The sequence below is a fragment of the Zea mays genome, chromosome 4 (assembly GCF_902167145.1).
Source record: "Zea mays cultivar B73 chromosome 4, Zm-B73-REFERENCE-NAM-5.0, whole genome shotgun sequence".
Taxonomy (NCBI): domain Eukaryota; kingdom Viridiplantae; phylum Streptophyta; class Magnoliopsida; order Poales; family Poaceae; genus Zea; species Zea mays.
The window spans coordinates 27559825-27587372 of NC_050099.1; the positions used below are offsets into that span (position 1 = coordinate 27559825).

The following is a 27548-nucleotide window of genomic DNA, read 5'->3' on the forward strand; positions in this document are numbered from 1 at the left end:
TAACAGAGAAGGAGCAGGCAAGGCACTCCCTGCTTAGCTTTAGCTGTTCAACGGTGCCACACAAATTTTCATTCAGAATTACAGATAATCCTATGCAAACAAAAAAGACTTTGTAAGTTGGGTGGCCCTCTTTTCCTATTCGTTAGGATTTAGGAAATTACAAGAATAAGATTCTGTGTTCTTATAGTAAATTGGGCAATAATATTTGGTGATAGTATTGGTGCTTTGCCGGCAACACTATCTAGTTGTTCCTAACATCATAAATCATAATAAGAGAATGGAAACAGTAGGATACCTGTTCTTATTTTTTTTCTTTTCTTTGAAAAATATAGCTATTTGTTTCTCTGACCTCTGCATAATCCCAAAGAGAGCGGCGACCATTGCACATCGGTGTCTTGTAGCGTTATTAGACTATTGCTCGTGTCAGTAAGTCGAGCCCAAGTTACCTGCAAGAAAAGGTGAATGCTCTATGACAAGGAGACTGACAGGATGGTTCTTTGAGTGTATTTCTTCCACTTTGGTGGCACCAGTCTGTGGTTTCACCAGTCGCCAGTTGCCTGCTACCTCGAGTAAGCTAGAAAGATCGCTTTGTGCTCACTACAACCAAGCACCGTTCAGCTTAGCACAAAATAAGAACAGAAGCATAGAAAGGAAATAATTATAAAATCATTTGACTCACGAAGCTAGAAGGTGCGATGAGCCCTATCCCTCCATACCTGTAAGTCACTGTACAGTACAATAGTATGGTACTTCGTTTCCAATAAAAAGATGGAAACCCATAGGAGTCTTTTAAGCACAATACTACAGTAGGATAAGCTGAAGCTTCTAAAACACCAATGCATCTTTGAAAGTACAGAAATCTGAACTGCCTTCATATTTGCAATGTTGGGGACCTTCGGCATCCGAAGGTCCTCAAAAACAGGATTTAACAGCGTTTCTGGAGTATAATGTGTGAACAGGTATCTTCGGACTCAAGTCAGGCATCACAGTGAACCAGAATAATACGAAGGTTGGTAAAGTGCCGAAGGTGTAAGCAGGAAAGCTTCGGCGTGACAGCAGCAGGTGAAACCGACTTAAAGATGAAAAGGCTATTTAGACCTCGACAGATTACTATAGAATTATTATCGAGTGTAAAGGGCATTAATGTAATTTTGCACGGGCTGCGTCCCGTGCCTATAAATAGGTGAGCAGTACTCCCGTACTGTTCATGCTGACTTGGCATTCGCTTTTTGCGTCACGCTTGTATTATCATCTCCTTCCAGTTGAAGGTACACTTGTAATTCAACGATATTTCTGTTTATGCTTAATGATAATACATAATTGTTCATATTGTCATTTATGTTCCTTACATTTCACCCTTCGTCATTATATAATGAATTTGTGAAGGTATACCCTTCATAACCTTCGTCCGAAAACCATTATAACCCTAAGGGAAATAATGTTTCGAAGGACGAAGGACTTTAACGATTAACATTTTCTATGTTGCCTTGTTCTTAACTCAAAGCATTTGAGAACAAGTCCCCAACATTGGCGCCCACCTCCGGTGAACTCACTTCCACTCTGAGTTTTTTGAACACCTTCGACGATCATAAACCTTCGTTATGGCGCCGAAGAAGGCTTCAGCGACTGGGGCTGCAGCTCTGCAACCATTGGACCACAATCAGGAGACAGTCTCCCTGCGGGAGGCCCGAAGCCAGAAAAGGAAGGCTGTCAGCCCAACACCACTAGAGGACGAGATAGATCAAGAAATCAGAGATATGGAGATGCTTCATCAACAAGTACAGAGGAAGAAAGAAAAGATGGCCAGGCTAGCTGAACTGCAGAGGCAGATAGACGAAGCCTCTGAAGAAGTTCGTCATCTTGCTCAGGATGAGCAACACCGAAGGCCTCAGCACCAAGACCTTCATCAGGAGGGTTTTCCCAACGAAGATGACTGGTATGACAATTTCCATCATGGGAATTTTGTTTTTGATGATGCTTCTCCTCTATCCGCTGAGCTGCAGGCTACACCTTGGCCTCCGTCCTACAAGCCGCCTCAGCTTCCCGTATTCGATGGCCACTCGGACCCGAAGCAGTTTTTAATGAGCTACGAAGCAACAGTATCTTCGTATGGTGGAAATGCTTCAGTCATGGCCAAATCTTTTGTTATGGCTGTTAGGAGTGTTGCTCAAACCTGGTATTCCTCCCTTCGACCAGGAACGATCACTTCATGGCAGAAGCTGAAGGACTTGTTGTTAACTAGCTTCCAAGGATTTCAGACGAAACCGGTCACTGCTCAGGCTCTGTTCCAGTGCACCCAGGATCACGAAGAATACCTTCAGGCGTATGTCCGAAGATTCTTGCGTTTGAGGGCACAGGCACCAACGGTGCCCAATGAAATTGTCATTGAGGCCATGATCAAGGGGCTTCGGCCAGGACCGTCAGCTCAGTACTTCGCTAGGAAGCCTCCTCAAACTTTGGAGAAGCTGCTCCAGAAGATGGACGAGTACATTCGGGCCGATAATGATTTTCGCCAAAGATGGGAGGAGGCTTTCAGGTTTTCTGAAATGACCAGGGGCTTCGGAGGGAGGTTCTACCCGAGGCACGTGAGATCAATTCATAATTCTACACAAAATGATGATAGAGGTAGCCAACAGCAAAGGCCACAATGTTCCTCATAGGCTTCGGGGCAACAGCAAAGCTCCTTCCGACCACCAGCTCCAAGAGGCAGAGGCGCCAGGGGCTTTGGAGGAAGATTTGGCGATCAACCGAGAAGAATCTTTTGCTTATTCTGCGGAGAGAACAAAGGCCATACTACCAGGATGTGCCATGTTACTATTCAGAAGCAAAAGGAAATAGCTGAAGCAGCAGCACAACAAGCTCAGCCGAAGCAGGTCATGCATACAGCTTCGTATCATTCGCCCTACATCCCAGAATATGTGGGCAATCATCCTGCAGTTTCTGTTGCTTCGGCGAGTCAGCCTCAAGCTTCCTGGCAACAGCCTCCGCCTCCACCTCCGTTGCAACAAGGCCAGCAGCCAGAAGGGAGCCAATATGCTCCACACCAGAGGGATTTCAGAGAGCAGTCCGAAGCTCGTACAGTCAATAGCACTGTGCCAGAGTCAAAGCACATCTATTGACAAATATCCTACCTTAATAGCAATCTTTTTCATTCAGTTTTATTTTCTGTAATAAAGGACATTGTTTAGGTTTCATGCAATTAGTTTCGTTGATTCCTACAAGGAAAATATATTTTCTTCACAGGCTTATATTGATTAAAGTTCAAAGGCTTGTGATAACAAAGAGGACCTTCGAACTATCGAACATTCTTCGAAGCAACAACAAGTCGCCCGGTTTTGGCCTTGGAATGGAATCCACCAGATAGACTAGACCATAAGTCAAAGCAGCTCCCTCTTTGACCCAAGGGAATAAGCCTTCACTGTCAACCAAAAGCGGCGAACTAGTACCAATAGAAAGAAAGGGATATGCACATAAGCTATGAATACGCGCACGTAACCCTCTTTCCCTTCCGGTGGACGCTCTAGAAGCCTACTAGAGGAAGCTTTATCCGCCGTTCCTTCTAGAACCCCCTTCTCAGAAGTGGCTACGAACCACGGTGTCGGGGGTTCGAATCCACTTCTGAGCGGGCTGGCGGCTCCACCCTCCTTCCTTTTTTAGAGTATTCCAAATCATACTATAACGCTTGATATTCATTCTTTTTTTCTAAACTGAATTAGAAATTTCATTTGCTATGATTCTATCTTCTCCTTAGTGAACTATTTATCCTTAAATTATTAACAAATAAAAAAACAAAATATCTCAAAAATGTATATAATGATCAAATGAAAATGCCAATCTCTTGGCATTTTCTCTTTATTATATTATTCATATATATTCTTCTTTTTCTTCTTTTCTATGTATTAGATTATTCCTCCGAGCCATATCAAATTGAAAATATCTGAAATCAAATTCAATATAGAATTTGGAATAGATTCTATTAAAAAACACTTAACCAAACATCGCAAGGACAGGAAGGAGTATCCTGAACGTAAGGCCAATGGCTAGCATACTTCGCTGAACACCTTTTTTAAATCCTTTCACGCTTTCCCTTTGCCGAAGGCCGGCCTCTTTAGTTCCTACGTTTTCGGAAAAGAAGGTGAGACGCTAGCTAGCAACGGGAAAAAACGAGTAGTTAAAGATGTGAATGTATTACTTTCTCTCGAAGCTTCTAGCCAGCGAAAGCCTAGTGAATCCAGAGCCATCTTCCTTCCTATTAGCTCTCTCTCAGGGATTCGAATGCCCATTGGCATTATTAAAAACAAGTGCCCAGCCCAAACAAATCAAACTGCAATCGATACCCAATGAGTAATAATGTGTAGAATAAAAGAACGGATCGGGACCTACACCTAAGATTTCGGATCTAACTAGATCTGGTTCGCTGCTGTTTTTTACTTGTTTGGTATCTAGAAATGCCAATTCAGTGAAACATACCAGAATATCGTACTAGATAGAGACTGGGCTCGTCCTGTATCAAGTACTATCTGCCTTTCCATGGCCTTGAGCGGACCTTTACTCAGCTCCTGCTAGAAGGGCTTACGACGAATAAGATTGTTGGAATGGCTTTAAGTGTGCCGGGCTTGCCCCTATTCCAGTACTATATAGATAGCCTCGCCTCGATGGATCGTTGATTCCTCAATCATGGCATGCACAATACGCCAGAGAACCTAAATCATCACATCATTGTAATACGCATTTTCTTGTAAGTTAAGGGAATAGGCCCTGCCCTGGAAATCCATCTCGATCGAAAGCAAGTGAGCTTGTCGGTTGAGTCGTCATAGATAGTTGAGTTATTTCGAAAAATATATTAAACCAACCCCAATCCTTTTACCTATTAACATCCTAGAAGATTTCACAAAACCATTATCACTTAGTTTTCGACTTTTCGGAAATATATTGGCGGATGAATTAGTCGTTGTTGTTCTTGTTTCTTTAGTCCCCTTAGTAGTCCCTATACCGGTCATGTTTCTTGGATTATTTACAAGCGGTATTCAAGCTCTTATTTTTGCAACGTTAGCCGCAGCCTATATAGGTGAATCCATGGAAGGTCATCATTGAATTAACTAGTTTTTGAAATAGTCGCAGAGTAAGTTTGCCGAAGTCACAAAAAAGTCGTTCCAAAGGGAGCGCAGTGTAAGTTTTCTGCTCCAAAGTCGTTCCAAAGGGAATGCAGAGCATACAGTGAAAAGTCAACGCTGATACCGCCTAAGTAAAAGGCGAACCGCGAAAAGTCAACGCGAATACCGCTGAAAGTAAAAGGCGAAGAAGCTCCTAAGGGAGGCTTACAGCGAAAAATAAACGCTGATTCCGCTGAAGTAAAAGGCGAAGAAGCTCCTAAGGGAGGCTTATAAAAGATTGTGTTTTATTGCAAGGATGCGTATGTACCTTCGGAGTAAACATCATCTCACATAACATAACATCATCGCATCATTTCGCATAGCATAAGCATCATACATCATTTTGCACATGGCACAAGAGGTGGACACATTATCAATCTATAGAAGAACGCTTTGAAAAAAGGGAGAAATCATAGTCACAAAAAGAAACATCATTGATCTTCGGAAGTGTAGCTTCGGAAAATATTTTCACGAAGCCTGGATATTATTCATCAGAACATTGGATATTGTTGTGACAAAGAAGAATTCTTCTTCACGAAGCATGAAAAGAAGGGAAGGTGTTTTTTCGTCAAAGACTCAAAAGCGGTACGTGTAAAGTTTCATGCATCGTAAAGAATTGACTAACAAAAATAGGTATATTACATTTGGGGTTACAAGATGTTACAGTATATTACATTTTCAGAAGTTTTCACAAAAATACTTAATCTTCTCTCAAAACGACTTCTGCAGCCTCGTTTAGGAGCCGATTGACGACTTCGTCCATAATATCTTCAGCCATCTTTTTAATTTCGTCGTCTCCTTTCGGCTGAGGGCCCGAAGACGCTTTAGCAGGATCTGAAGTAAGACAGGATACGGCTACATTGCTATTACAAATCGCAAACAAATCTTAAAGCCTAAGATTACAACACAATAAAAACTATTAGTTAATACCTAATTGACCTTCGGCCTCTGCGCTCTTTTCAGCAGCCTCAGCTACTTCTCTAGCATCCTGAATGCCCTTTTCACTTCTTCGAATAATTTCTCCGGCCATTTCTCGGCCACCATTATCCCAGATATCGGTAAAAAATTTTCCACCAATTATACTAGCTTTGGTCGAAGGATCTCTTGCATCTTCAAAGGACAAAGCAGCTTCGGATTGTGCTAAAATTTCTACATGTTCGCAGCCCTTCTTCTCTAAGATGGTGGCAATCCCTCTGGCACCAGAGAAGGCACATATATCTCCTCGGCTATTTAAAATTTCTTCGAAGGCCTCAGCTTCGTGGTCAATCCATTCGATGGGACCTTCGGGATTGCCTCTCGTAAAGTTTTCTTCGCTTGAGAAGGCGCCGACCCTGGCGAAGCTAGCTTTTAACTTCTTAACACACTCTATAGATTTGTTATAGCATCTCTTTCTGGACGAACGAAGCTCTTCAACAGTTATTTCTAGGTGATCGGCCCATTGGTCGCTGAGTTCTCGCTTTGTTTCTTCAAGTATGCGTTCTTCCTTGGCTCTGGCCAGTTGTTTCCGAAGATCTTCAATCTCGCGCTTCTGAGCTTCAGCTTGACCTTTAAAAGCAGCTTCGTCTTCCTTTATTTTATTTATCAATGAGTGTAATATTTTATCTTTTTCAAGACCTTCGTTCCTCAGTTCAATAACTTCGGAACGAAGGTTGCTCAAGGCTATAGAACACCCTTCGTCTTCAGCATCTTTCTGGGCCCTGAGGGCATTGCTAAGTATCAGGCCCTACAAAGAGAAATATGTGTACCTCAATAGGTTTAAACAAACGAAAAATTTTGGACTCAACAAAAAATACAAGGATTTCATTTGTCGCACCTTTAAGCTATTGTAAGCCAGGCTGTCGGCCAGATCGTTCTTTGACAGCACTGAGAGCCCGTCTTCTAAAGTTGGGAATCCGAAGCTCTTGCTCATCTCCCGACAGACAGAAATTTCCTTGCTGTCGGGGAGACAATACAAGAAGTCTTCTTCTCCACTACCATTGAATATTAACGCCCCCTTTGGATATTTCAGTCTTTGGGCGTAGTACTGGGCCTCTTGCTCTTCTTTTTCTGATAGTTTTTTCCCCGAAGCATGACGAACGATATAATCACGAATTTTGGGGGATGCTTCGGGGGCAATGACACCGGTTTCTTCAACAAAAGTTGGCTCTGTTATTTTTTCTGCCTCACTTTCCAAGGATTTTATCTTTGCAGGCTCTGAGGGCCCGGCTTCGGCTTCAGTCTCTTGCCCTGGAGCTTTAGAACCAGAAATTTCAGTTGTTGTTTCAGGAATGACAGCAGCCCTCTTCGGAGGTGTGCTTGAAGATTTGATCGTTTCCAATACATCTAGCACATTAGCCATTCTCTTTCTTTTCGGAGTCACTGCTGGCACTTTTTGATTTTTTACTGCCTCAATGTTTGCTGCAGGACTCAAAACTTCTGATGTTTTGGATCCCTCAGTTGCTTCTTTTACCTCTTCCATTTTTTCTGTGGACGGCGCTTCGGCCTTCTCTTTCGTTTCTGATAACAAAATCTTTGATTGTTCCAATTCTATCTTTGTTGGCACTTCGGCCGTTTCTGCGACTTCTGGCAGCAAGGTTGGCTCGGTTGGTTTTTCAGCTTCGGTGGCCGAAGAAGTTTCTCCGGTAAACTCAGGCACCGAAGCTGGTTCGATATAGCGCGGCCGATGTGTAAGGACCTTTATCTTCTTTCTTTTCGGTTCTGGCTCGCTAGGAGCAGTTGCAGCTTCTTCTTTTGCAGAGGTTGTGTTTTTTCTCTTCGGCCTTCGAATAAGCCCCAAGCAGTTCATCACTTAAATTTTCAATACTTTTTAACCAGTCATCATCTGGCTCAACGAATTTATCTCCAAATTTAAAAGTGTACTTCAATCTGATAAGTCCACCTTCGTCGGCCTCTTTTACGGTTTCTTGTGGCATTTCCCATTTCTCCGCGAGCGGCCATACCCTGAAGGCAATATGCTCTTGTACTAAGTCTCTCGTTCCAATGAAAGAGCAGACTGCGCCGAAGGCCCTCTGGCATTCTTCGGCAGCTTCATTCATTTCAACCTTCGGCCTCCGAAGGCCGAAGCTTTGCCAAATAGGGCGCATAATTATACCTTTGATATCTTCTCGTATTGTCAGATCATTCTTCACATAAAACCATTCTGTCATCCAGTCGCCGGGCCATCTCTTCCGAAAGGTTGGCACGGGGCAGCTTGACCCGGACCGAGAAACGAAACTGTAGCAGCCAAAATTATTGTGATATTGTTCCTTACCCCAAGGTTTTGTCTCGTATGATAATTCGTGTATATTACAGAAGCTTTTTGCATCAGGCTTCAGACCTTGGCTTCTCACGGCCCACACGAAGATATTCAGCTTTATAATTGCCTCGGGGGTAAGTTGATGGAGATAGATTTCGAATATTTTCAGCACCTCCACAACGAAGCTGCTCAAGGGAAATCGCAGTCCAGCTTTCAAAAAGCTTCGGTACACTACGACTTCATTCTCTTCGGGATGTGGGCAAGTATTTTCCCCTTCGTCCGCCCTCACAATGGACAAATCCCGGTAATACCTTCCTCTCATATTGACAAGATGATTTTCTTTGATAGTTGATTTACCATAAACTGAATGGCTTGGTCGCCAGGGACGATCTTCGGAGTCTTCACCACCACTGTCCACATCATAGCTGTCACTGTCACCAGTATCCTCAGACAAACCTTCCAGAATCTCCTTGGTGATTTTTTCTGTGTTGGTCTTTGACATCGCTATAAGAAACCCCAAATTTTTCTCTTCGTCGAGGCTCAGCTTCGTCTCAGCAGCAGTCTTCTTATCTTCGGACATCTTCGGAGACACTAAAAAACTATTTTCAAAGTCGAAGCTTCAAAACTAAAAGCTTAGCAAATCGTAGTACACAAGAGCTAAAAATTGAGTGAGCGGAAGCAGTTGGCCAGAGAGCGTGTCAAATGCGTTTGCGGTATGGCCGTATTTATACGCCAAGTGCGTTGAAAATTGAAAGACCCCGCTTGTCAGTGAATGTTGCTATTCTAGCAAAGGGAAGGTGTTTTTTCGGACCTTCGGCGTAAAGCCTTCGTCCAGGTCGCAATCTAAATTTATTATTTTGAACAAATTAATATTGCGAGGGGCTACTGTTGGGGACCTTCGGCATCCGAAGGTCCTCAAAAACATGATTTAACAGCGTTTCTGGAGTATAATGTGTGAACAGGTATCTTCAGACTCAAGTCAGGCATCACAGTGAACCAGAATAATACGAAGGTTGGTAAAGCACCGAAGGTGTAAGCAAGAAAGCTTCGGCGTGACAGCAGCAGGTGAAACCGACTTAAAGATGAAAAGGCTATTTAGACCTCGACAGATTACTATAGAATTATTATCGAGTGTAAAGGGCATTAATGTAATTTTGCACGGGCTGCGTCCCGTGCCTATAAATAGGTGAGCAGTACTCCCGTACTGTTCACGCTGACTTGGCATTCGCTTTTTGCGTCACGCTTGTATTATCATCTCCTTCCAGTTGAAGGTACACTTGTAATTCAACGATATTTCTGTTTATGCTTAATGATAATACATAATTGTTCATATTGTCATTTATGTTCCTTACATTTCACCCTTCGTCATTATATAATGAATTTGTGAAGGTATACCCTTCATAACCTTCGTCCGAAAACCATTATAACCCTAAGGGAAATAATGTTTCGAAGGACGAAGGACTTTAACGATTAACATTTTCTATGTTGCCTTGTTCTTAACTCAAAGCATTTGAGAACAAGTCCCCAACATGCAACATATAACTAAAATATATGTTGGCAAATGTTCCTAACGATACTACGAACCTAAAAGGCAATAAAATTAATTAGGATAATAAGTTGAGTATCATTACAAATAAAATCATATCTATCTGATGTGCCTAATAATTTCTTGTATTTCTTCTGGAATATTGTCTTTGGATTCATTGTCCTTGTACTTCAATAATTCTACTAAGAATTTGGTCCTCAGGTCATTCCCATTCTGCACATTCATTATTACGTATCATAGAACACGATTAATAATCAATTATAGAAGAACAATATTGACAAAGTATTAGAACAAATAGGGTACTCACAGTGCAAATGCAGGGTAACCTTATACCATTCCAATCGTGCATAAAGTTGATAACAAGAAAGCCAGATAAATCCCTACAAATTAAAATAATACGTTGTTACATATATGTAGACAAAATTAATAAGTTGTTCGGGTTAAAAAAATTACCAATTTAATGTTCTTGGAACCCATGTTGGTACTATACGACGCCACATATAAATATCGTCTTTCCATGTAGGATTGGCCAATTCCATGGCAGCATTCATATTATTGGCAATATAATGTATATTATGGATATAATGCATGCTAGGATGATCACCCTTAAACCATGATGGTATAGGCATGGAGTCCATTATATAGATGCTTCTAGTGTCCATGTTAAGTACATATAAGGTGAAGTGACCCATGAAAGAAAAGGGCAATAGAATCTGCAAGTTAAAAAAACAGTTCAAGTAAGAGAAAAAACAAGATTACAAAAATGATGAAGAGTATAGCTTACTTGTTTGCAATCTGAAACATCGTACTCCATGTCAGGCCAACATTCTAATAATTTTGCCAACATGTTGATATCTGGCTTTGCACGAAGGCGAGGGTCTCGACCAAATTTAGTTGTGGACTACTTTTTGTTAGAAAAATAATTATATAATGAACACACTTATATGAATAAAGACTAATTACTTGAACTTACACAGAACTGTAGATCCATGTAGTGGTATTTGTCTTCCAACAAAAACAAGGCATCATTGCATGCGATCATCCGAACAGCCATGTTAAAACAATCTGTATCCATCGGCTTATTTACATCCAATATATCTTTAAGTTTTTGAAGACTTAAAGAAATTGGATAAGGTTTAGTGCTCTGAATCCAATGTTTTCTATTAAATGAACAATTGTTTTTATAGTTAAAGCAAGAACATATGTGTTGAATATTTACCATGCATATACTATATTAAATGAGAATTAACTTACTTTAAATATTTGGCGTTGTCTATCCCCATGATATATGTGCATAATACAAACATCAGTTCTTGCGTGTTTGTTGATGTTACTTTAGCAGGCAGAACATATGGAGATATATATGGTTCAATCTGATGTGATGTATTTGACGATTTAGATAACTCACATGGAGTATCGATTATTTGAACATCACTTGAACTCTCTCCATCTTCATCCACATTGTGGTCAAGATTTTGATGTCCTTTCTTTGTGTTTAATCTCGAGTCCCATAATATTGCAGGTAGCTTAAACCTAAACATTGTTATATCATCCTGCAAGTATATAAATTAGAACAAAAGAAACATTGTTCCTATAAATAAATATACGTCCTCTACCTGAGTTACGTTATCAGATAGGGAGGATCCTGTCCAGTATTCCATATAGTTTATCATCCATAGCCCGCAAGATACCCTAATATGAAATTTAACAGATCAGGTGAGTTTCTATGTATATATGAAAATAAATACAACCAATTTTGTAGAGTTGTGGTCACATGAATTTTACCCATCGGTTTGCATTTGTGTTGTGATCTTCTCTATAACTGGCCATGATGCAACATCAAGGTTCGACCACTTGCCTTGGTAAAGCTCTTTATGTTCTGCTGCAAGTTTAATCTGTCTTTCTAGACCTTTTAACTATGTGTATATATAAAACATATCAAGATTTATAGATAACAAATAATGTAATGATGAAATAATCATAATATAAAAGAAATGATTACTCACTGTAGTATAAAGGTCTCGGCGATCCGTTATTTGTTGTCCCATAGAATCGAGTACATGTACCTCACTTTTTTTGCATTCAGAACTGCGAGGTACTAGTGAAAATTTTCTATATTCATTGGAATGAACACCTTCATAGAACATACATTAACATTAATTTGTAAGTATTGTGCACCAATATATTACATATTACATATATTAAAAATGAGATGAGTTTTAGGTCAACCATGTCAGACTGTAAATAGTTGTCCACCCTTTGTTCAATTGTGTCTTCCTTACAATTTAAGAGCACCTTAGGGTCGCCATCACGCTTAAGCAGACTGGAAATGAATGTGTTCTCCAAGAAGACCTTTCCACCTTCTCTATGAAGTAAATGCTCTTCATCCCTAATACAGTGTATATATGCACTGAGGGCCTGTACACCAAAAGAATACAATTAGTAGATCAAATATACATGCTAGCTTTAAATATGTATACCATACTGTATAATATGATAATTATAAATATATATACTTTATTACTGTATATAATATGGACATACAGATGTACTTACTTCGCCAGACAATTGGATGTCACCATGAAAAAGACATTCCATATCATTTCTATTTAACCATGCGCTGTCGATGTCCACCACAACTTGTTTCCCCGGTAATGTTTTAATGTATTCAATAAGCTGAACATCTTCTGGAGTGCACTTATAATCTATACAATGAAAAATATTATACTTAATAAGCAAATGATATATGCGAAAACCAATAAGATGCAATAAGGCAAGAACAAAAAATTACCTTCAGAGACAACTCGAGCTACATTCAATTTCTTTGGTTTTTTATGTTGTGATATTCTGATAAGTGTGTCCAAAGCATCTTGTTTGTTCTGCTCTACCATATCCGCATCAGAACTTATTTGACTTGATTCATTTGGAACATCCAAAGATGTCAAGTGTATCACATCTGTATGAGAAGTGAATGAAACATAAGTCTCTTGACAAAAGCATTTTTAGGAGTAGTCATAAGACAATATTTATTTACATTTAGGAGTATAGATAAGAGAGCCTACCCGGTTGTGGTCCAAGATTGGCTTCAGTTGACACTTTAGCATGATTGAAAATACAGTCAATGCCTACTCCCACAACATCGTGTGATTGTTTTGCAGCATTACCAACACTGACCTTACTATCCTCGCTCTCTATAGCTATGACGCACAAGAGAAGAATTAAGGGTCAAACAAATATTTATTATGCAGACCTTAGTTTTTTTGTAATTGATAATAGCACTTACCCAGTTCATGTTCATCAGTGTCCTTAGTTGACAATTGTGCTGAACAACCACTTCTAGCCACAACCTCATACGATGGTTCAGCAGTATTGCCAACATCGACATTTCCTTCCTCCACCACTATATCCATTGTGATTTGGTCTGTACCCATCAGATTGAAAGTGTCAAACATAATTTTATTGACAAAAGTATTTTAAGTATATAAAATACATCGTCAAATAGCACGAAACTAAATAAAACACGAACTTTAGCTTAAGTTCTTCATTCATATAGATGTGACAAGTGAACTTGTATAAACTTACGGAGGAAAGGGACACAGGCCTGCCACCATCCTATTTTGATTAAGTATACCCGATGCCATTGATCTTATAGGATGTATATCATGGCATTATTGCAAAGATACAACATTGCTCCTTATAAAAATGCTAAAATATTATGAACAATATATTGTTGTATTATTATGACTGAATTTAGAGGTATCAGAATTTAGCAACAAACAAAGTCACTCTATCAATTTAAAGGTCTCAGAATTTAGCAGCAAACATGTAACTTGAAGTTTAGAAAAAAAAAATATAGCAGCAAACATGTAACTTGGAGTTTAGAAAAAAGAGATAGCAGCAAACAAGTATCTTGTTTGCTTGCGCTAAATGGTAGATCCAAAAAAGATGTTGCTCATCAATATTATTGCATTGAAACAAACAAAATAACAAGAGGGAAAATAATCTCCCAACAAGCATATTTTTTCAAAGAACGAGAGCTCGAAATAGTAACAGGCCTGCCGTTAAACATTATAAAAATGTTATTTCATTTCAGTGTTTGGTGATTCGGATACAGTTTGTTGCATACCTAATCACACAGTTCAGCAGATCGATACCAGCATGCCAGGATGAAGCATTCTGGCATGTCACTGCCATTTTGCATGACTGGAATCATCCGCGTTTTTTTTGTCTTTGGTAGTCCTTTGTGTGGATGTATTCTGTTTGATATTCCATGGTTCAATAATGAACACTATTTTCCCATGAATGATTTCAAAGAAAAACTCTAAACAGATCACCTTGTGCATGTAGTTTTTATTACAAGAACTAATAGCACACTGCTTTTCTGCAGGTTGAGTCTGAATTCTTGCCACTTTACAGCACCTATGGCATTGGATTGACTACATGGAGTCCTCTAGCTTCAGGAGTACTAACTGGAAAATATACCAAAGGGAACATACCTGCTGATAGCAGGTTTGCCCTAGACAATTACAAGGTATCTGGGGGAACTTTTTATATTATGACAGAATCATTTTTAATAACCTTGAATTGGAATGAACTAAAGAAGCATCTGAACATGTCATAGTGTAATCGTTGTATTAATATGACTGAATTTAGAGGTACCAGAATTTAGCAACAAACAAAGTCACTCTATCAATTTAGAGGTCTAAGAATTTAGCAGCAAACATGTAACTTGGAGTTTAGAAAAAAAAAGATAGCAGCAAACATGTAACTTGGAGTTTAGAAAAAAGAGATAGTAGCAAACAAGTATCTTGTTTGCTTGCGCTAAATGGTAGATCCAAAAAAGGATGCTGCTCATCAATATTACTGCATTGAAACAAACAAAATAACAAGAGGGAAAATAATCTAAATAATATGTTTTTGTAAATAATATGTTTGGGTACAAAGGCACCCAAACAAGAAAAAATTGCCACATCATTCTTTCGTAGTGCAATGCACAAGCATTACCACATGGATTCAAATAATGTTTTTTACCCCCTCTGCAGTGATCCAAAATGACAGACCAAAATAAAAATTGGAAAAGAAAAAAAAGACATAGCTGAGAAAAACGAAGGACAGAGATTCATTTTCCTGCTCTATTATTAGGAACACACAAAAAGTTCATTGGGTTCATAGTACAATATTAGGAAACAGGAAAGCAAAGAAACAACACAAAAAATTACAAGGATTCTAGCCATTGGTTCTTGAGAGGGAGATAACTACCCTTAGTTCTATGGACAGCCAAGGAAAATTCTTGCTTGAATTTAACTCTATTTTATGTCTTAGTCGGATCTATTGCATTGAAAGTCCAGTAATTTTGTACTATGATCACATTGTATAACTGAGAATATTTACAGGTGCATCTAAAGCATTTACAGCTCCACGACCTCCTTATATACAAGATTTGCATAATGAACATTGTTCTTCTATTTAAGTGAGATGCAATTATCTATATATCTAGTTAAGTTGGGTCCAAAGACCAAGACTATTTACTAAACAATACATGAAACATAATGAAAAGAGACCGATAACATCTATTCAATGCTCATCTGCTTTCTTTTTTGTATCAACCACATGACCACTAAACAATAGGAAGCTAAAAAAGAGCCAAAATAGAGAAATAAAAGGCAAAAATACATCTTCACCTAAAAACCAAAATAATTAAGTGCATTACAAGTTGGTAATTGCCATGCATTCATCAATGTCAGCTACGGCGTAAGGACCTCCTTATAAACGATATTCTTTCTGTATGTTGCGCCATTTATCGCTGAGTTCCTTTCAACCCCCTTCTTCTTCTTCTTCTCATCATGGACTGGAATGGCAAGTATCTTAACTTTCGATCGAGCGGTGGCCCTTGATAGAGCAACATAAAGCTGGCCATGAGAGAACACTGGTTCCGGCAAGTACACACCAACATTAGGAATCGTCTGGCCCTGGGCCTTGTTAACCGTCATGGCAAAACTTAGTCTTATCGGAAACTGCTTCCTTTTAAACTGGAAAGGGAACATCTCATCATCAGAGGGGCACAGGGGTATACGAGGCAAGAAAATTCGCATTCCAGCATGTTGGCCAAGGACAATTTCAGCACCAATACTGTTTTTTTGGAAACCACGAACCACCAACCTCGTGCCATTGCAAAGTCCATTAGCAGGGTCTATATTCCTAAGCAACATGATTGGGCATCCAACTTTGAGCTTCAAAACGTGCGGGGTAGTCCATTAGGAGTCAGCGTGTTTAGAAACTCCGATGGGTAATAGTTATTAGGATCATCCACCGCGGTGTCAAAACTATGGTACATCATCTGCTCCCCTTGGAAACGATCGATCATCCTCATATTTATCATATCCACCCAGTCATTCTGTGTAGACAATATTGCTCTTGAAGTGATGTAGCTTGTGTTAGACATGTTTTCATTTAGATTGGGGTAAATGTCATCTATCAGTCTATCAAGGTCGCGATCATTACCAGTATATGGCACACATACCTCATCTAGAAGACGAACATCACCATCGTTGTTCGCTTCCTCAGTTCCACCACCGACGCGCAACAAATATTCTGCAAACCATGGGTCGCTCTGTGCCCTCATGTTTTGAACAAGCTTTAGATGGCACATGGATTCCCAGAGGTAAGAACTCCGTAGAGAGGCAGCAACTATCTGAGCCCTTGACCCCTTGCGTACAACAGGGAGTACTTGTCTGAAATCACCCCCGAACACAACAGTCCTCCCACCAAAGGGCAGCTCAGGTCGTCCCATTATATCACGCATGCTATTGTCTAGCACCTCAATTGCTTGTCTCTTAGTCATCGATGCCTCGTCCCAGATAATGAGCGATGCTTTTTGTAGCAACTTTGTTGTCCCGCTTTGTTTCGTGAAGCTACATACAGCACCATCATCAATAGTAAGTGGTATCTTGAAGCGTGAATGGGCAGTCCTCCCCCCAGGCAATATGGAAGCCGCAACACCAGATGTAGTTGTTGCAACTGCAATCTTGTCCTGACTGCGTAGTGCCGCAAGCAGTGCCTTATACAGATAGGTCTTGCCAGTCCCACCAGGCCCATCCACAAAGAACACTCCACCGTTATTGGTGTCAACGACAGATAGGATCTTATCATAGGCAGACCTCTGCTCCTCATTTAGGGTTTCTTTCATAGCAACGTCTTCTGCTGTCGGCTCGATACTTTCCTCCTCGTAAATCTCTCTATCAGTACCATGTGAATCGTCATATTTGTCGATGATAGCAGGGAGAGGGAATGTCTTTATGTCTTTACCCATTGACTGCAAAATGTTTCTAATGTCAATCAAGACCATCTGTTGCACATGGGTTTTGCTTTGAGTACTACGGTGATAGTCCTCTGACATTGAATCAAGGTGTCTCTGCCATAATTCTGCCACATCGTTCGGCTCGCAGTATACCAGTATTGTTGCAAACAACCTTCGTAGTGCTGACGGCATTTGGTAAATAGCGGCTTCGTTGAGACACTCATCTATTGTGTCGTCTACTTCAAGCAGTCCCCTCATTTGTGCTGCCTCACGAAAAGATGGTAGTGTGTCACCATCTACTGTCCTTAGATCCGCATAGGAGGTAGCACCCGTCACATGGTTTAAGAGAAGTCGAAGAAAAAAGCGCTCCCCCTCAGCTGGATGAGCAGAGACTATTCTACCAACCTGTCCACCCGTGTTTCGTTTCCTCCTTTGCCACACTTTGCCTTGCTGCAAAGTGTACCACTCAGGAAAATCACGGTAAAGGATGCCCCGAGCCTCCTCGTGTAGCCTATTTGCCTCAAAATATGCCGTAAGCATTGACCTATCGGCACCTGGACGTTGGACAACATGATTTACTTTAGCACGCTCGTGAAATGACATCATATGCATGTTTTCAAGATGGAGCTGCAGTTGCATCACTGGTGGAGAGTTTTGACTTAGATCAAAGCTGAATATCCTCCAAAGGGCTTCTGGAGGGGTCACCCACCTAGCATCTCTATACTGCTTGATCTCATCAACGTCACCATCAGCCTTGTTTGCATCTGTCACAGCCACAGACGCACGATCGTGGCCTTTGTATATGTATTTGAACAAGTATTTGACAGCCTTGATGCTCTCGCACGCCTCAACATTGATGTGACAGTTGAAGAGCCGGAGGAGGTAAGGGTTATAAGGGACGACCCATCTGTTGTCCAATTCACAACCTCGAACCGTTTCCTTACGCCCATCATCACGACGCCTATAAATAGGATATGAATCCTTTCCTTGAGACGTTGCATTGCTAAAAGCTCTAGGATAATGGTTTTTGCATGAAGCACGACCCTTAGTGCATGGACATTTAGGATTTAGCAATCCGCACGGTCCATGCATCATATGCTTGATAACCATCTTGTATAGTTCAGGGTACTTCTTCTTGTCAGGGATCTCAGCGGAGATAAGGAGATCATACTGATCGAGGCAAGTTAGCTTGTACTTTCTCTGCATGATGAGTAGGAAATGGACATGAGGCAAACCTCGCTTCTGGAACTCCACGACATAGACATAAGCCTAGATTTTTCCAAGAATATCATGCTTAGTCAATCTCTTCTTCAGTTCCTCTAGTTTTGCACGGAATATGCGAACAACAAGGTCCGGACGATCCTGTGGTGACTGCATAGGGAGAAGCTCTCTCATTATTTCATCCCAACTGGGGTTGCACGTCATAGTGAGGAATATGTCTGGCTTCCCAAACTTCTGCACAAGGGCCATAGCATCCATATACCGGTGTCTCATGTCACGAGGACCACCGATAAATGATGTAGACAGCACGGTTCGCTTTCCAATTTTGTCTGCTCTGTTCTCGCCTTCATGCAAGCTATCTACCAAACCCTTGTATAGATCCGCCCTTAATCTGTCTTGATTTTTACGTATGAAATCCAAACGAGAGCTCTCAATCTTGATGTAGGTGTCAACCGCGAACTGTTGGAAAAGCCGCTTCCCATGAAGTATTGGATTGAATATACTTGGACGAATTTGGAATCTGTAGCAGTAATAGTCACGTACAGACACGCATAGATGGCTAGGTCGTTCTGCAACCGCAAGGTTTATTAATTAGTGTTGCTAAAAACATATTTAACAAAGGATTATATAAGAATCACAAAGAAATAACTAACCTGTATCATCATTGTTTGCATCACTTCTCCTATGTTGATCGCGGTACGCGTCTACTTCGTCCATGGAAACATTGGACTTAGGAATATTGGCATGCCATCCAAGTTCACCTTTAGGGAAGAACAATGGATATGATAGTGCATCATAGCATCCATGATATGAACGGATGCCGTGGCTTGACCTATCCTTCCCATGCAGCATAACACTATTACTGAATTGACCTCGACGTTCACTCCCCTCAATCCAAACTGCAGCGACCTCCGAAGTGATGGGTACATTATATAACTTCTGGTTCAATGTTTGGTCAAGGTTCAAGGCGATATGGTAGTCTTCAATGTTATCAACGTGCCCCATACTCCTAAGGTGCTCAGAGTATGGGTTTCCCTTAAGTATTTCAACCAACTGTTTAATAACCGCCTTGTCTTTCTCAAGTTGCTCTTGACGACATTTACGATATCTATGCTCGAGACTGGGATCATCATCATAGAAGTAAAGTTCAAGGTGTTTATGTTCCGCCCCAACTTCCCTACCGAACGACCTTAAGTTGTGGTACATTATGACATGTGCACGGAACGTGTAGATACCACAATCCATGTTTGTAGTCATACTATCAAGGCAACAATACAGAGAAGTGAATGAGAAATGGCCGTTAAAAAATCGAATGTTATCACGAAAGTGCCTCGCATCAGCATCTGCACACTCCCACAACCTCCTAAGCTGGGACGGTGTCTCGAATGGAGCTAGATCAATCTGTCCATTACGACAACAAAATCCAGGTGGTTCATATTGAAACTTCTTCGCTTTACAGTAGTCACAGTCAGCAACAACGTTTAGCAAATGTGTTTCTTTAGGTATGTTACTATACACCTTGTCATACGGATCAGGTACGTCAGGGGTTACAGCAAAGGCATCTTGGGTATCATCAACATTGATATCCTCACCGGATTCACCATCTAAATTTGTTTTTAAAGAGCAACAGGTAAGATGTATAGCTTTAGAAACTTTAAAATCATATATCCAATACTATTAAAAACATTACGCAAGAACCTTGATAAGCGAACATGTATCCCTCTTCTTCGTCATCATCAGCTTCAAAAAGTATATCCTCGTCATGATTATCTATAAATAGCACACCTTCATCGTCATATATTCATTCACATGGTTTTAACCACTAAGAATAATTAGGGAACTAATGGTAGAATTGAGTTTGGAATTACCATTGGTGGTGACATTTAGGGTTGTCTGGTGTTGCATCCCAACGTCTGCTCCTTCAGTCATTTTGTCAGTCTTTGTAGTAGTGACTGGACATGGACCGGTACATTCTATTGATGGAAAGTTGTGTTAAGTTAGCTGGCCACTATAATTGATGTGTTAGATGAAGTAAAGATGGATTAGTAATAACCATTGTTATCAATCTCAGAAGCAGTCGGATGATCAATTTTATTGTTCTCATTGGTATCCATTTCACGATCCCTAGTTGCAGTAGCAAAGTTTCCTCCAATTGTAGATTGAAATTTCTGGTTTTGACGAGATACCAGGTTCTGTTTTTCACCAGACGATACATGACGCTTATGTCGTTTTCGTCTAGGAGACTGTGTTATTTTGTCTTCCTCAACATCCTCAGGCTGCGACGGAGCAGGAACAAAAGGTATTGCGCTCAACTCAGAGATGACCATGTCCTTGGAGCAAGACAGAGACCCATGAGGCGCTTGAGAATCCACTGGACTCCACTGAAGCTCCGGGGTAAACGTAGGGTTCTCAATGGCGATTGAGTCCTGGTTTAGCATTCCTCGTTGTCTTATTCTATAGTCTTTCCTTGCCTTCTTATTACATGGTTCCCTATTACGCAATGCCCTTTGTTCCGTTGTTTGAGTTGCAAATCGAGTTCTTTCTCGGATTCTCTTACGTTCCCTTGCATCTAAAACTTCTGAACTTGGATTGGAAGCATGTTGATGACACGTTAGACCCGATGTGCCTTAAAGTTAAAAAGTAGAAAAGGTCTTAGGGGCTTATATATATATACCAACTAATGGTGCCCAATACCTAGAGTGTTATAACACGGTATATGCAAAGAACATAACAGAGAAACATAATTACCTAGAGTGCTATCACACGGTATAGTATAAAACTTCTTCTAATCTAAAATCTAAACTTAGAATATAATTTCAACCAGCACCTGACAAATGTATGGAATTTATGTCCTCAATATTGGTGCTTTGATGAGAGTTATTCTTGTTTATAGGGATATTGCAATCTACAAAACAACCAAACAACTCATAAGAAAAGTAACAATGTTACTCTTAAAATAACTGATGCACAGGAATAGTTAATATACCTTCTGAATACTCATGCTGTATAAGGTTTTCTTTTTTACGTGACTCACGACGCTTCTTCAATTCATTTTTTTTCAACACTCATCGCGGCATATCGTGCTCTTTCTCTTTCCCTCTTACGTTGACTTGCATCAACACATTCTCCTAAACCATCAAATTTATTCAATTTTAAACATTGTTGAAATGTCAAATAAGCCATTTTATTAGTAGATATACCTTCAACAGTGTTGCTAGACAATTCTCTTAATGGATAATGAACATCATTATTTTGAAACGGGTCCATCTACGTCTTCCAATCAGTCAGAAAACCTGTATACAAAGGATGAGTAATATTATCAGACTTCAACAGAGGATAATATAAGCTCAATTTCTAGTCGAATAGCAATGATTTGTAGAGATAGGGAAAGTCCTATCGAGCTAAATGGAAGTCAATTGAAATTCATCTCTAAAATTGTTGCTTTATTGTAAGTATATAGCTGGAGCTGCGGATCCAAATCGATGCACGGCGGACAACAACAGAGCAGGGCTGAAAAGTCGACCAGCAGAGCAGAGGATGAGTGGCTAGATCACCAGAATACAGGCACAGATTGACAAAAAATTCGGCTGCTACAGTACACTCGATCGCACAGTTCTTCAGCGAGGAGGAAACGAGCTAATCGATCGAAAGTAGTGTTCTGTAGTCTATACTACTATTTGTTTTCACCGTTTTTCGGCGAGATTTGTTTTGTTTCAGCCGTTGCCCCTTCAGGACAACAGCCAGAAAATGTATCTAAAACACATCGTTGGCAGCGGTTTGGCCGTCGCATTACGCGCTGCTCTCCGCTCCGCCGGACCGATGATCTGCCAGATACCTTATTACTGGATACACATATTTGAATCCTTTCAAAGTTCTTTAGATTATATGATCCTTGAGTAATTTGGATGAAAGAAAATAAGTACTGACTGCTGTTTAATAAGTCAGCATAGCCCTTTTCCATTCCTATGAGGAGTCTTGTATCATCTTGTATTTTTAAGATTATACTTTAACTGCACTGATTATACTTTAAGACTGTTATTTCAATTTGTGCAGGAGAAAATGCTGAACTTGGACTGCCAGAAACAAGCCTTGCTATTATACCTGGGTATGGAAATATATAACCTACACAAGCCACCCTGTGTTTTTCTTTTTTAGTTTTATATACGATTTTTTTAAGAAAATGTCAAGATGCTCTGGAACAAAATAGCCTGAAAAACAGAAATACATAGGGACTCCCCAGACTGGTGCAATTTTCATCTTCAATTGTGACGTGATAAATCTAGCTGTAACTGGACGTGATTTCACAGAAAATAATCTGACGTGGCTAGCAAAAGTTTGAAACAAAGACTCAAGCATAAGGAACTTGTAGAAGTAAGCATCTACATCAACTTTAATTACCTTTCAAATAGTCGATTTAATTTGTTGATGCTGAAAAGGTAAAACCAGCAAGCAGGACTTTACATGATGTGTTTACTTTTCTAGAATCAAAATTGACATTGGTTTTCTTTGTCATGATAGAACTTTCCCACTGCATGCTTTGACTATGGTAATTGTACATGCATTTTTTGATGTACTTAAATTAAAAGGTACACAAAACCTAACCAAAACTACCAGAATAATCTGCTTCCGTCTGCTGCACTATACAGAGCTGGAGGTACACAACGCCTTCCTAGGATCATAGGGAGGTCCAGAGCAAAGGAACTGATATTCAATGGCCACAGATGTGGTGCAGCTGAAGCTGTAACAATGGGTAATGCTAGCCTTGTTAGTTGTTACCTGTTTTTACCTACTTAATACTTACAACAACAAATCATAAATGTGTGTTTGTGTTTTAGGCTTAGCAAACTACTGTGTTCCAGCAGGAGAGGCTTACCAGAAGGCTCTTGACATTGCCTTTGAGATAACTCAGAAGGTAAGGATCATTATTAATAAGCTATCCCTAATGGCATTAACTAATAAAGGGTCAGCTCTGCCCACTATGCAACATCCCCCAGGACGGAAGGTAGCCCACATATAGTTTCCATAACACAAGTGTGGATGAAGCACAACGAGGAGATTTTTTAACTGAGCATAGCAATTGCAAGGATCACAGGCGTGCTGAGTTTACTTTTTCTTTGAATTGCAGACATTCTTTTTGTTGGCTGCCTGCACTTACCTGAAAACATTTGCATTGTAGTGTTTTGTTATTGGAATCGTGTTATAGTTTGTGTTACGTACTGCTATGTAACAATGATTTGTTTTTTCTGTTCATGGTACCATTGACTTCAGATTTGAATCTCGTCTGTATATGTATGCAGTGCCATTTTAATTGAGTTTCATGGATTTTGTCTTCATTATCTTATGTTTGTGATGCAACCCTGCTTCCTTTGCAGGAGGCGTACTCTCATCTTCCCAAAATCTCTAGCAAGGAAACACATCCAAAGATAGCACAAGTTCTGCTGGAACGACAAAAATATGATATGGCACTTCGTGTGCTAAAGTGCACAGGGCATGGAAGCTTCTCTGCTACAGAAAACTTTAAAAAAGATGGCATTTCATTTCTTAGTGAGGCAGTGACTGTGGTTCGTGTCAGAATTGAATGTCGCCTCCTAACAGAAACGTTTATGTATCATAGAAGCTACTGCTCTAAGGTGAAAGAGCAACACTCAGAAAATATGACACATGCTGAGGATACATTAAAAAAACTCTTGGGTTTATCATGTTGAGATGATGGTGACCGAATTTTGTGCTATCTGCATTAAAAGGAATTTAGTTGATAAAATGATGGATCTGCCCTGGGATTCGGAGGAGGAGAAACATCTTCACAAGTCCCTCTTTGACTCTGCTCATGAAATGCCCATGAAACCAAATGGTAGTCTGCTTGTTATCTACTACCTTCGGGTAAATATTCTGATTCTCATTTTTTGTATTTAAATAAAACCATATTAAGAAGCACTATGGAAATTGCAGATGACTAAACTTTAGGGTATACTGTTATGATGAAATTGTCAGGCGCATTTGTGTCATTTCTCATCTATATACTGAGTTGTTGCATCTGTTTTATTAAATGCATGTCTTTCATACATTAAAATTACAAATATGACAGTTGTATACCTGTATATAATACAAGTATACTACGATAACTTATATACAAATATAACACATATTTTGTATATAAGTTATCGTAGTATACTTGTATTATATATTCCCGTTGCAACACACGGACTCTCTTTTTGCACAGTAGAACACACCACCGCAAAGGGAGTAGTTGGTAAGAACATTGGTAACAAAAACACGGTGATGAACCTCTTTATTAGCTCACAGATAAGTCACATAGTTTTGTACAAAGCTATCACCATTAAGACTGGACACATGACCAATACAAATAGAGACCAAATCATTGTTACTAAGTGTTCTACTACATATAATTAATAAAGTATATCTACTATAATAAGCTAAAACATGTCTCAATCTGGTATCATAGTTGTCAATTGTGCTTGTCTGTTCTCCAGAAAATTGTTGATGGCACGACTCCTTGGATTTTGAATCAACGAGTGTCGAATGACTGCAATTTAGAACATGATTTGTAAAAACATGATTATTTTAAATCATCATAATTTTAAATGTTTTTAACAATATATTGAAAAAAGCACTCACTCTGCAGCCGGTGTGTAGTGTGATGATCTGGGTTGAAATGAATGGTGCTATAGTCCGAAGTTTCCAAACATCCTATTGTTATTTATAGTATAGAATTAATAATAAACATGAAAATTGAATATATGTTGAAAGATGCTAGGTATAGGAGAAATTACTGTATTTATTGTTACGACGCATCATTGTTGCAATAATTATATTCTTGTCAACTTTAGCTAATGCCCATCGTAGAGCATTTCTCTGCAGGAGATCGGTTCATACCCCCATGACAATTAGATTCCACCTATAAAACACATAATAATTGTTTGATTAAAACCTAACAAATGTTTAATGTTTTAAAAAGAATGTAACTGTGAATTAATGTGTAACTATGAATTAATATGACCTGGAATCCATTAGTACAGCCTCTCTGTATGGCCTTCCACCGATATACTTTAATGGCTCCAAATGAACAACTATGCCAATAATGTCTGAGCCATTCACATGTGATTAGTTACCTTTGAATAATTTGCAAACTTAAGATGTTAAGTTATATACCATATGGAGGGAAGGGTGATTACCTACGAACGTCTTATGCGGTTGTTGGTAAACATCATGAAATGGCATAAGATATTTTGGAAATGGAGGAAATTGAATTGGTTTAGTGAATGGCTCCACAATAGTATGTGTTATCAATCCCAACTCTAGCCCATGCGCAATATTCCGAAATTGAACCTCCGCCCAGTTTAGACAGAATGCCACTTTATACAATGTATATGTGTATCCTTGTTTGAGTAAGACGTCGAACCGTTCGACATTATTGTCATTTGAAATTGCTTCGATTTTGGCTCCCTAGATATTTTTTTGAGAATACATGTCGTATAAGACAAAAAAGTCTATGATATAATAACATGATTATATTGACTCTATTTTAAAGCTTGATGAAGTGACTCACAGTGATGTCCTGTAGGATGAAGTGTTGACTATTACGATGCCTAGGAAACTTAACAACTACCCTCGCAAAGACACTCTTTACTTGTGGTAAGTTATTGAAACCTTGAATATCGTCAAATAGCACGAAACTACATAAAACACGAACTTTATCTTAGATTCTTCATTAATATATAGATAGATAGATGTGACAAGTGAACCATGTACTTACGGAGGAAAGGGACGCAAGTCTGCAACCGTCCTATTTTGGTTAAGTGTAACTGATGTCATTGATCCTATAGGATCGATCATGACATCATTGCAAAGATACAAAATATCATGAAAAGGATTAGATGAGATAACAGAAAAACAATAGTAGTGTAACACATGTAAGATTTTATTGTAAAAATTGCACATGTCTTATGTTGATTTAACTTGACCGTTATTTATGTTTTGCAGTTAAACTACTGTCGGGGACCATAATTAGGGGTACCCTCAAGACGCCTAATTCTCAGCTGGTAACCCCCATCAGCATAAAGCTGCAGAGGCCTGATGGGTGCGATTAAGTCAGGGATCAGTCCATACGAGTGACTCGATCACGCCTCGTCCGAGCCTAGCCTCGGACAAGGGCAGCCGACCCCGAGGGGTTTCCGTCTCGCCCGAGGCCCCCCTTTAACGGCGGACACATCTCCGGCTTGCCCGAGGCCTTGCCTTCGCTAAGAAGCAACCCTGACTAAATCGCCGCACCGACTGACCGAGTCGCAGGAGCATTTAACGCAAAGGTGGCCTGACACCTTTATCCTGACGCGCGCCCCCCGGCAGAGCCGAGGTGACCGCCGTCACTTCACTGCTCCACTGACCGGTCTGACAGAAGGACAGCGCCGCCTGCGCCACTCCGACTGCAGTGCCACTCGACAGAGTGAGTCTGACAGGCAGTCAGGTCTTGCCAAAGGCGCCATAGGAAGCTCCGCTCCGCCCGACCCCAGGGCTCGGACTCGGGCAAAGACCCGGAAGACGGCGAACTCCGCTCCGCCCGACCCCAGGGCTCGGACTCGGGCTAAGACCCAGAAGACGGCGAACTCCGCTCCGCCCGACCCCAGGGCTCGGACTCGGGCTAAGACCCGGAAGACGGCGAACTCCGCTCCGCCCGACCCCAGGGCTCGGACTCGGGCTAAGACCCGGAAGACGGCGAACTCCGCTCCGCCCGACCCCAGGGCTCGGACTCGGGCAAAGACCCGGAAGACGGCGAACTCCGCTCCGCCCGACCCCAGGGCTCGGACTCGGGCAAAGACCCGGAAGACGGCGAACTCCGCTCTGCCCGACCCCAGGGCTCGGACTCGGGCTAAGACCCGGAAGACGGCGAACTCCGCTCCGCCCGACCCCAGGGCTCGGACTTGGGCTAAGACCCGGAAGACGACGAACTCCGCTTCGCCCGACCCCAGGGCTCGGACTCCGCCCTGGCCACTACCGAACGACCTCCGCCTCGCCCGACCCAGGGGCTCGGGCTCGGCCTCGGCAACGGAAGACAGATTCGACCCCAGCTTCGGAGGAGCC

At 40.7% G+C, this 27548-nt stretch overlaps 2 long non-coding RNA genes across 2 annotated transcripts; both read right to left on the minus strand.

Annotated features, from left to right (window-relative positions):
- Window positions 1–11212: 11212 nt before the first annotated feature.
- On the minus strand, window positions 11213–11834 carry LOC103655175 (uncharacterized). The gene is made up of 3 exons (XR_002268684.1): window positions 11720–11834; window positions 11551–11626; window positions 11213–11487 (listed from the first exon to the last, which is right to left on the minus strand). It is a non-coding gene; the product is annotated as an uncharacterized lncRNA (long non-coding RNA).
- A 13507-nt stretch (window positions 11835–25341) lies between these two features.
- Window positions 25342–25876, minus strand: LOC111591300 (uncharacterized). The gene is made up of 3 exons (XR_002750457.1): window positions 25646–25876; window positions 25471–25555; window positions 25342–25368 (listed from the first exon to the last, which is right to left on the minus strand). It is a non-coding gene; the product is annotated as an uncharacterized lncRNA (long non-coding RNA).
- Between the last annotated feature and the right edge of the window lie 1672 nt (window positions 25877–27548).